General features: G+C 41.2%; 1 protein-coding gene across 6 annotated transcripts in view; it reads right to left on the bottom strand.

Annotated features, from left to right (window-relative positions):
* The window catches only part of LOC116566976 (myomegalin), a 48,715-nt gene extending 38,639 nt beyond the window's left edge, over positions 1-10,076 (bottom strand). For 4 of the 6 annotated variants that reach the window (XM_032301686.1, XM_032301692.1, XM_032301680.1 and 1 more), the window contains exon 1: positions 9,758-9,946. The gene's annotated coding sequence lies outside the window, so the exon portion shown is untranslated. Of the gene's footprint in view, positions 1-9,456; positions 9,548-9,757 lie in introns of all 6 variants that reach the window. The other 2 variants (XM_032301688.1, XM_032301693.1) reach the window with 2 other exon arrangements.
* Between the last annotated feature and the right edge of the window lie 135 nt (positions 10,077-10,211).

The raw sequence follows: 10,211 nt of genomic DNA on the forward strand, positions 1-10,211 counted from the left end.
CTTGGCACAAAGAGGACACGCTAGCCAGTCTTCTCTGCACTGGTTGACAGGGCTCCACAGAAATCAATTACAGGTATATAAAAATATCTTGGCAGTTTAGTAGAGGAGTAGATGCAGAGATATCCTACTGCTTAATGCCCACCATGTCATCTGTTGTACCTCCCTGTTAGTTAAGTCAGGAGGACAACACTCCCCTCATTAGATGACCAAAGATAATTGTATAGAAAGTGTGTTGTGCTAGCAAGAGTATGAGGAAAAGAATTCTCCTAGTTAGAAAAATAAATTGAACTATAAATTGGTCCCACTACAATTGATGGCAATTTACAGAATTTATTATTTACATTAAAAAACGTACTGTAACCACTATGACAGAGCAATTGCACTTATAGGACTCTATCCTATACAGATACTTGTACCCAAAAGAGATGGGTACACAGATGATGACCGCAGGATTATTTGATTATTGTAAGATCAACATTTATATTTAAAAAAAAAATTTTTTTTAAACTTATTTAACAGACAGAGATCACAAGTAGGCAGAGAGGCAGGCAGAGAGAGAGGGGAAGGCAGGCTCTGTGCTGAGCCGAGAGCCCAATGTGGGGCTCAATGTGGGGCTCGATCCCAGGACCCTGAGCCACTCAGGCGCCAGATCAACTTGTTTTTAAAAATAAAATATAAAAGTTTAAGTAACAGTACAAAGAAATGCTTTCATCAAAAATAATGCAGAAGATAATGATAACAATGCTCACAATTCCACTGATAGCATCATTGACTGAACAATTACTAAATACAGACACATCCTGCAAGATGCTATTATGCAGTTGAAAAATTGAGGTACATAAAATTTGTTACTAGCCCAAAGAAACAAGATCCCATCCCACAAAACATGCTCTTCAGGACAGATTACACCAAGCCTCCCTTGTTCCTTGTTTCTCAGAACTTCTCTGTCTCCTATGTTTCTTCTGGCAGATCTTCGGGGAAGTCAGGGGAGCTCCAGAAGGTGCCCTCATATCACTTGAAGGGAGGGAAATGAGGTATTTTGCACTTTTCCTAGGCGAATCTGCGAAAACCAAACCGACGTAAAAGAGCTCGGCACCGTCCCTGGGTGTGTTTGAACCACCAACCTTTCGGTTAACCGCTGACCGCGCTAACTGATTGCACCACAGAGACACAGTGTGTTCTCTTTCTTCCTTATAATAGCGATTCCTTCCGAATCGCAAATGGCCACCAGTCCCTGCTGTGTGATTGGGCAGGCTCCAAAGCCTTGGAAAACCGGAGATTAGAGCGACAAATCAAGTCGTCTTTCGGGTTTGAAACCGGTGCATTGGGTGATTCCGAAACTGGGGAAAGCAAATGGCCTCGCCCCGCCTTGCCCCTCAGAAGCCAGAACCTTTGGAGACACCCGGACCACCACCCGCCACCCCTCTACACCCTAGGCGGGTCGAGGGGGGCCCAAGGGAAGCTGAATGCCCAGGACACTCAATTAGGACTTGCTGAATTAATGCATTTTAGAGTCTGAGCATACAAAGGGACAATGGCTACACCACATGTATATATGTTATGAGTATGTTATGTATACATATAAAAAATATAGAATATTTAAAATATACAAATATATATATATATAGAATATATAGACTATATATAAAAATATAGATAGAATATATAGACTTTCTCTCTCTATATAGAGACTCTGATGAACTCTGGTCATCCAGCTGCAGCCGCCCCCCAGGAAGTAGCCTGCTAGAAGTCTGCAGATTTGTAGAAAGACAGGCTTTTAACTCTAGTAACAATCCAGGAAGCTAAAAAATAAAGTTGTGGAACAACTGCCTCAAAATGGCCAGGATTTGATTAATAAGTTAATAATTAGGGCGCCTGGTTGGCTCAGTGGGTTAAGCTGCTGCCTTCGGCTCAGGTCATGATCTCAGGGTCGAGTCCCACATTGGGCACTCTGCTCAGCAGGGAGCCTGCTTCCCTCTCTCAGTCTCTCTCTGCCTGCCTCTCTGCCTACTTGTGATCTCTGTCTGTCAAATAAATAAATAAAATCTTAAAAAAAATAATAACTTAATAATTAATTACTTCCCTAATTTTTATCCCCATTGCAACCTAGGACCACCCTAAGAAAGTCAAATATGCCCACTAACCAGTCATACAGGACGCTCAGCTTCTAGTTACCTACTTACAGCTTTCCCATGCCAACAGCCTCCAAGGAGCGCACACCTTAAGTCCTACCTTTTTCCTACTATAAAGCTTTCCCACTCCCCCTGCAGCTTTAGACTGTTTTAAAACTCAAGCGACCATGGCTGATGGCCTTGCTTTAGTAAGTTCTGTATAAACAGTCTTTACTTTTCTCCTTTGGTTGGTCTTCATTTTTCCCCCCATACATTGTCACTGTTAAGCTTTTAATCCTTTGAAGAACTCTGAGAACTGAAATAGAAAAATGTTTTTAAAAGGGGGAAGTTTTTTTCTAAAAAGATTTTTTTTCTTTCTTTTTTAAAGATTTTACTTATTTATTTGACAGACAGAGATCACAAGTAGGCAGAGAGGCAGGTAGAGAGAGGGGGATAGGAAGCAGGCTTCCTGCCGAGCGGAGAGCCCGGTGCAGGGCTCGATGTGGGGCTCAATGCAGGGCTCGATGCGGGGCTCGATGCGGGGCTCGATGCGGGGCTGGATCCCAGGACCCTGGGATCATGACCTGAGCTGAAAGCAGAGGCTTTAACCTACTGAGCCACCCAGGGGCCCCTAAAGATTTTATTTTTGTCAACTGATTTCGAAGCCTGCAATGTCCCATGGGCTGGGCAGCAGAGGGACTTACAGCGCACCATCTGTGCAGCTTAAGCTCCAGGGCTCCGTTCAACCACATTCCGCATTCTGTCTTCAGTGGGGTCCATAGGGTCAGTGTGAGGGAGCGGGAAAAGGGTCGAGGCCAAAAGGGAACCTTCAGGAGACTGGAAAGAAGTAGGAGAGGCATGATTGAAGACAAGGAGACCTCCCAAGAGGCTTGTGGACATGCACTGGCCAGATCCTGAGAGATGAGAATGGTTTTTTATTTTGTATCAGAATGGGGAGAGAGAAATGGAGAGAGAGGACCCGACAGAGAGAAAAGTGCAAGAACCTGTAGTTGTTCAAGAACAAAGCAAGAAAATATTGTGAATATTTTGCATCAAAAATATTAAAGGACACACACCAATTGCCAGCATCTTTGCTGTGTGCTGTGACGGTATAGTGGTTAACACTCTGCATTGTGGTTGCAGCAACCCTGCCTCGAATCTGAGCCACAGCAGTATTTGGCCTTTGTGAAGGCTCTTTGTGTTGTGCACTTAAGACCCTGATTGTGTTCTACATGAATTAGACTTCAATATGTACAATTAGAATGAAAGTTGGGTTGGAGGGACAGAGAATGGTATGGAAATTGGGTTTTATTAGATTTTGTTGTACAAACTCATAAAAAGCTCATTGTCATAGTGTCTAAAAAGACCCCATCAACAACTGCAATATCTCAACCAGAAAAACGTTCATGTCTACACTGTTACATAAGTGGAAGCTACAGATGGCTCTTTCTCTTTTGGGATAGTTCTGTGCATGCTCAGATATAGAGCATGGTTCTGGAAGACAGAATACTTGACCCCAGTTTAGTGCACAGTAGGGTTTCCTCCCCTTATAACTGCAAAGTATTAGGGAGACACCGCAAACCTTGATCTTAGGCCACAAAAAGTGGTAAGAGGATTAACACCAGGGCTAAAACATGTACCAAATGTGTTCAAGAAAGATGCCAGATACTGCCATGACTCAGATTCGAACCGAGGTTGTTGCGGCCACAACACAAAGTACTAACCACTATTAGATCACGGCACACCATATACCTGACTTCATCTGGCGTGCCTCCTTTAGCATTTTTGATGTAAAAACATCCACACCTAGTTAAAGCTATACAAAATTTCCATCAGCCCAGAAACATCAGTACAGCCCTTTCTAGCCAATTCCCACCTACTTGTGCTGTGCTTAAGCAAACCATTCTGATTTTTTTTGTTGTTGTTTTGAAAGGGCCTTATTTATGTTTTAGCAACAAGTTAGAGAAGTAACTTTGTTAACTGACAATCAAGATTTTGAGCCCAAGAGAAAAGAAAAAAATCACAAGACCCCAAACAGGCATAATCATTGTTATTTTTAAAAATTTATTTATTTTTTTAAAGTAATCTCTACACCCAACATGGGGCTGGAACTCACGATCCCCGAGATGAAGAATCTGATGCTCTACGGACTGAGCCAGGTGTCCCAAATAACCGTTATTTTTAAAAAGAAGATGTATTTATTTATTTTTGATAGAGATGGAGTAAGATGGGGGTAGGAGAGAGGGAGAGAGAATCCTGAAGTAGACTTCCCACTGAGTGTGGAGCCCAGCTCGGATCCAATCCCAGGACCCTTAGATCATGACCTGAACCAAAATCAAGAAACAGTGCCTCGACCCATGAAGCCACCCAGGCACCCCACTGTCATTTTCCAATGAACGTTTTATATATACAAAATAAAGTTACAATGTACTATAGCACTGTGAACTGAACTAATCTAAAAGCGACATCAAAAAGTTCCATGATTATCCAGAGTATCCAGGTTTTTATCTTTAATACCATTCCCAGAAGGCGGTGATTCATTAATAATCCACTAGGGTCTTTTTTATTTATTTATTTGAAAGACAGAGATCACAAGAAGGCAGAAAGGCAGGCAGAGAGAGAGAAAGGAAAGCAGGTTCCCTGCTGAGCAGAGAGCCCGATGCGGGGCTCGATTCCAGGACCCTGGGATCATGACCTGAGCTGAAGGCAGAGGCTCCAACCTACTGAGGCACCCAGGCGCCCCTCCACTAGGGTCTTTTAAAGACACCCACAGCTGGCTTGAAGGAATTCCCACTGGCATGAGTTGTGATACTTTGAGTATGAGAAAGAACTGTGATTTTTTGTGCAGGGGTCAGTAAACTATGGCCTGCTGGCCAAATCCACACACAGCTTGTTTAGTAAATAAAGTTTTACTGGAACACAAGAATACTTATTCATGTATGTATTATCTATGGCTGCTTTTGTAATCCAATGGCAGAGTTGAGTAGTTTCAACAAAGCCTAAAATACTTACTACTGGGCACTTTACAAAAGAAAGTTTGCTGATCCTAGTCTAGTGGATTGACTTAATTAAGTAATATTGGAGTCGGTGAAGTCATTTGCATGCTGAAGTATTTAAGTTCAATGTAACTTCCTTTAAAATGGTTCAACAAAAACATATAATTAAGTAGATTAAAAGGTTCTGATTTCTATCTCCAGCGGTTAATGTTGACTATTTCTAAAATTCACAGTAGTGAATGTATTTTTTTTTTTCTGAGATGCATCCATGCTGTTGAGTTTATTATTACAGTGTTCTTGATGAATGTTATTCCTGTGCTCATACTGCTGTTGATGGATACTTGGATAATTTATAGTTTTGGCCATTGTGAACAAGGTCCTTACACATGTGCATTCATTTTTTGAGTATATACTTTGTAGCGAAATTGCTGGGTCCTGGGGTTGGTGTAAATTTAACTTTATTAGGAACAGCCAATTTTCCAGAATGTGTGATTTTACCTTGTCAGCAGCAATGAAGGATAGTTACTCTATAATCTTGTCAGCAGTTGGTGTTCTCCCTCTTTAAAAGTTGCTGTGAGTGCATAAAGGTAGTATCTCACTGTGGTTTTAATTTGTGCTTCCCTAATAAATAATAAGTAAGCATCTTTCCTTTTGTCTTTTGGCCATTTAGAAATTATCTTTTGTGAAGCAAGCCTATTCTGGTATTTTGCTAATTTTTAATGTTTTGGCTTTTATTATTGATTTCTAAAAGTTCTCTGTCCATTCAATTTGAGTCATGTCCAGATAAGAAATCTGCAAATATCTTTTCCTACTCTATGGATTGCCTTTTTACTTTCTTATGGTGTTTGTTTGTTTTAAATTTATTTGACAGAGAGAGAGAGATCACAAGCAGGCAGAGAGGCAGGCAGAGAGAGGGAAAACAGGCTCCCGTCCAAGCAGAGAGCCAGATGAGGGGCTCAATGCAGGGATCGATCTCATTCCAGGACCCTGAGATCATGACCTGAGCTGAAGGCAGAGGCTAAACCCACTGAGCCACCCAGGTGCCCCTCTTACGGTGATTTTTGATGAACATAAGTTTTTACTTTTGACGGAATCTGATTCATTTTTTCTTTTATTGTTAAGGTATCTTACTCTCTAAGACATCTCTCCTGCCCAAGACTGTAAGTACATTTTCCCACATTTTCTTCTAGAAACTTTAATGTATTAGTTTTCAACTTTAAAAATTGTGATTAATTTTCTGACCTCAGCACAATACTTAACCACTTCGCCATAAGAATCTTTAGCTTGCTTGCAGATCACAAATCTCCCAGAAATTTTTATAACCTTTGATGTAAAAACATTCATAATAGTTTCCTGTTCTGCTCTTTGTTGACTACAGATCTTTGTGTTTCTATCGCTCACTCCTCTTTTGCCCTCTTTTTCCTTCTCTCTTATCTTCTTACCCCTCCCTACCTACATCTGAGAAAATCAGAAATACCTAGGACCGAGAAGAAAAAAGATCTGATCTATCTGTGCTCAGGAGCACAGGCTCTAGTTTTTAAATCTGATTCTGTCCTTGTATGGCCTTGGAGAAGTAACTCAAATTTTATGTGCCTCACTTCTTTCTTCTGTAAAATGGGGCTGATAAGGGGCGCCTGGGTGGCTCAGTGGGTTAAACCTCTGCCTTCAGGTCAGGTCAGGTCATGATCTCAGGGTCCTGGGATCAAACCCCAAATTGGGCTCTCCCTGAGTGGAGAGCCCAATTTGGGGTTTGATCCCAGGACCCTAAGATGCTTCCCCTCTCTCTGTGCCTGCCTCTCTGCCTACTTGTGATCTCTCTCTCTATCACATAAATAAAATCTTTTTAAAAAATGGGCTAGTAAGAGTAGCTACTTCATTCTGTTGTTGGCTGTGCCTGAATTTAGTAGCTGCTCAATAATATCATAATCAGGATCATCATCCCCATTGTCATTATCCTCTGCATTATTTTTGAAAATAATTGTGCTGATATTTTGCACTTTAGTTTTGCTTCTCCTAGAAATTCCTGTGAATAGAATCATGGAGTATGTATGCTGTTGTATTCTGCATAATGTCTCTGAGTTTTATTTATATTGTGGAGTATATAAAAATTCGTGACTTTTGGGCGTTGAGTGGCTCAGTTGTTAAGTGTCTGGCTTCGGCTCAGGTCATGATCCTAGGGTCCTGGGATAGAGCCCCATATCTGGCTCCCTGCTCAGTGGGGAGCCTGCTTCTCCCTCTCCAGCTGCCCTGTGCTTGTGTTCCCCCTCTCGCTGTCTCTCTCTGTTACAAATAAAATCTTCAAAAAAAAAAAAAAAAGGCTCATGACTTTTTATTGCTGAGTAATATCCTATTATATGGATATACCACAATCTGTTTATCAGTGTCTTGAGTAGTTTCTAGTTCGGGCTATTGAGAATAAAAACACTATGAACGTTCTTGTTACAATCTTTTTGGTATGGACATATGTTTTCAGTTCTCTTGGAAGAATAGCTAGGTGAAGGATTTTATGGGAATAAAGGGATGTTTATGTAAATTTGTTTAAATGTATAAGAAACTATAAAGCCAAAATGGCTATAACACATTCCCACTAAAAATGTGGGAGAGTTCTAGTTGTTCCACATCTTCACAAAGATTCGGTGTTTTTCACTTTTTTAGCCGTGCTACTGGGTGCAGTGGTATTTCAAAGCAGTTTTAGTATCTATATCCCTAACTAGTGATACTGAGCACTCGTTTATGTGCTTACTGGCCATTGGTATATCTTTCTGTCTGAAGTGTTTAAGCTTTTTCCCATTTTTAAAAAACGGGTGTTTCAGTTTCTAATATTGATTATAGGAGGTCATTTTATATTCTGGAGATAGGGTCTTTGTCAGATAAGTTCTGTGAATATTTTGTCCCTGTCTGTGATTTGGCTCTGCCTTTTCACTGAATGGTATCTTTAATGAGAAGACATTTTTAATATTTTAATTATTTTATAATTTTAATGTTTAATATTTTAAGTATGACTGTTGTTAAAGTCTAATTTAATATTTAATTAGACTAAATTTTAATATTTTAAAAGTCTAACTTATTATTTTTTATTTAATATTGTTAAAGTCTAACATCATTTTTCTTTTTTATGTTTTTGGTGTGTGATATTTATTTTGCTTACCACCAGGTCATAAGGATAGTCTCATGTATTTTCTTCTAAAACTTTATAGTTGTAGTGTGTATGATTTGGTCTATGATCTAACTCAAATTAGCTTTCATGTATACTGTAAAGTAGGGATTGTAGGTTTTTTTCACTATGTAGATATCTTGTTCCAGTGCTGTTTGTTGAAATGATAGTCCTTTCCCCATTGAATTGCTTTAGTGTCTCTTTTTGGAAAATAATTTGACCAGAGAAGGGAGGTCTATTTTACATGTCTCAATTCAGTTCTTTTTATTTACACATGTACCCGTCTGCCACTCCCACACGGTCTTGTTTATAGTAATAAGCAGCTTAATAGTAAGTCTTAAATTCTTCCAGGTTTGATTTTTTCAGAGCTCAATAAATTTTGAAACGTGTACATAACAAAGTAGCCACCAGACAAATAAAAATCTGGTCACTTAACTTCTCTCATTTCATTGTAAGACATAGGTCCTCACATATTATATCTGATCCCTTTGCCAAAGACCCTCTGTTGCAGCTCCTAGAAAAAATAAATCCCCAGTTTCCTTTAGAGACAAAATGTCTGCAACATTCAACCATGAATCTAGATTCTTATTGGAAAAAAAAGTTCATTTTCCAGGTGTTTGGCTAGAGCAAACTTTTCTATTATTTATGACCATAAATACAATGTTTGGTTTGGAATTCTCTTTTCTTTGTGGGGAGATCAAATTCCCAGGAGGGCCTCTAATTAACTGGACTGATAGTTGTTGACCATGAGGTTGAAATTGGAGGCTATGTAAAAATTGACTTTTTAAAAATTGCATTAGAAAAGATTAGGGAGAGATGATGAGAAAAGGTGTAAGGAAGAGTAGGTTGGAACTAGAAAGTCGTATTTTGGTTTTTTCCAGTGATTGTCAGGTTTTATAGAAAGAAGTTAGACGTTACCTATCCAAGGGGGAAAAGACCTTTAGTGGAAACAACCACTAAATACTGGCCATTAAATACAGGCCATTTTATGATGCTTTCCCATTTATACATAATTTCTTTCCCATTTTTGTAAAACTGGCAGGCTTCATGTGCTTGTTATATAACTTTAAAAACGTGTATTTAAGTTAAAGCCTATGAAAATTAAACTATTCCTCACAAACGTCCTAAATTTATCTTAAATTCAATCAAAGATGCATTTAAAATAACATAGGCCCAGCCTAAGAGACAAACCCACCTGGCTGAAGTGCAGTTCCTGGGCGTGTGTGATTCTCAGCTGTAGCTGCTTTCTCTAGTTTCCCCCACACCTGGAAGACCTCATTCAAAACCTACCAGAAACCGTGTCTTCTGTTAAGAGATTTTAAAGTTACTCTTACTTCAAGGAAGGGCATTAAAAATAAATTTACCAGTTGCATTCTTGGAATCCACAGAAAGCCCAAGGGGGGACACGTTCAAATGCCCAAAGGAGCAGGGGCTGCTTACTCTCGGGTGGCCGGGCCAAGGCTTTGGCTCCCACTGGGGAGGGGGACGCGACTCACCGTCACCCGCGACCGGACCCCGATTTCATCTTCACGCGGTTTTTAGATGAGGAAAATCGCCTGGAGTTCTTCCTTTCCCTCGGCTCTGTTTCCACCTCTCGCGTTCTGTCTCCTCCGGAGCGTTCTGGGAAGCTAATATCGGACAGGACCGAAAGGGGAGGCTGCCCTTCTCCTCCGGGTCCCTCCCGTTGGGGCGTCTTGGGTGCTCAGTCCGGCCGGGACGTTAGGGCACGCGGGTGCGGAGTGCGGGGCCGCGAGTGCAGCGGGCGCGGAGGCCGCGAATTCGCCGCCGCCGGCCGCGCGCATCACGGACCTGCGCGTCGTAGGTCGGATCTATTTCATCGACGCCGCCCGCAGTTGGCGGGCGGGCGGCACGCAGGAGTGCGGGCCTCCGACCCGCGAGAGGGGCCGCGCTGGAGGGGCCCGGCCCTGCCCCTGCCCCTCGAGGCGGGGC

The sequence above is a fragment of the Mustela erminea genome, chromosome 10 (genome assembly GCF_009829155.1).
Source record: "Mustela erminea isolate mMusErm1 chromosome 10, mMusErm1.Pri, whole genome shotgun sequence".
Classification (NCBI taxonomy): Eukaryota; Metazoa; Chordata; class Mammalia; order Carnivora; family Mustelidae; genus Mustela; species Mustela erminea.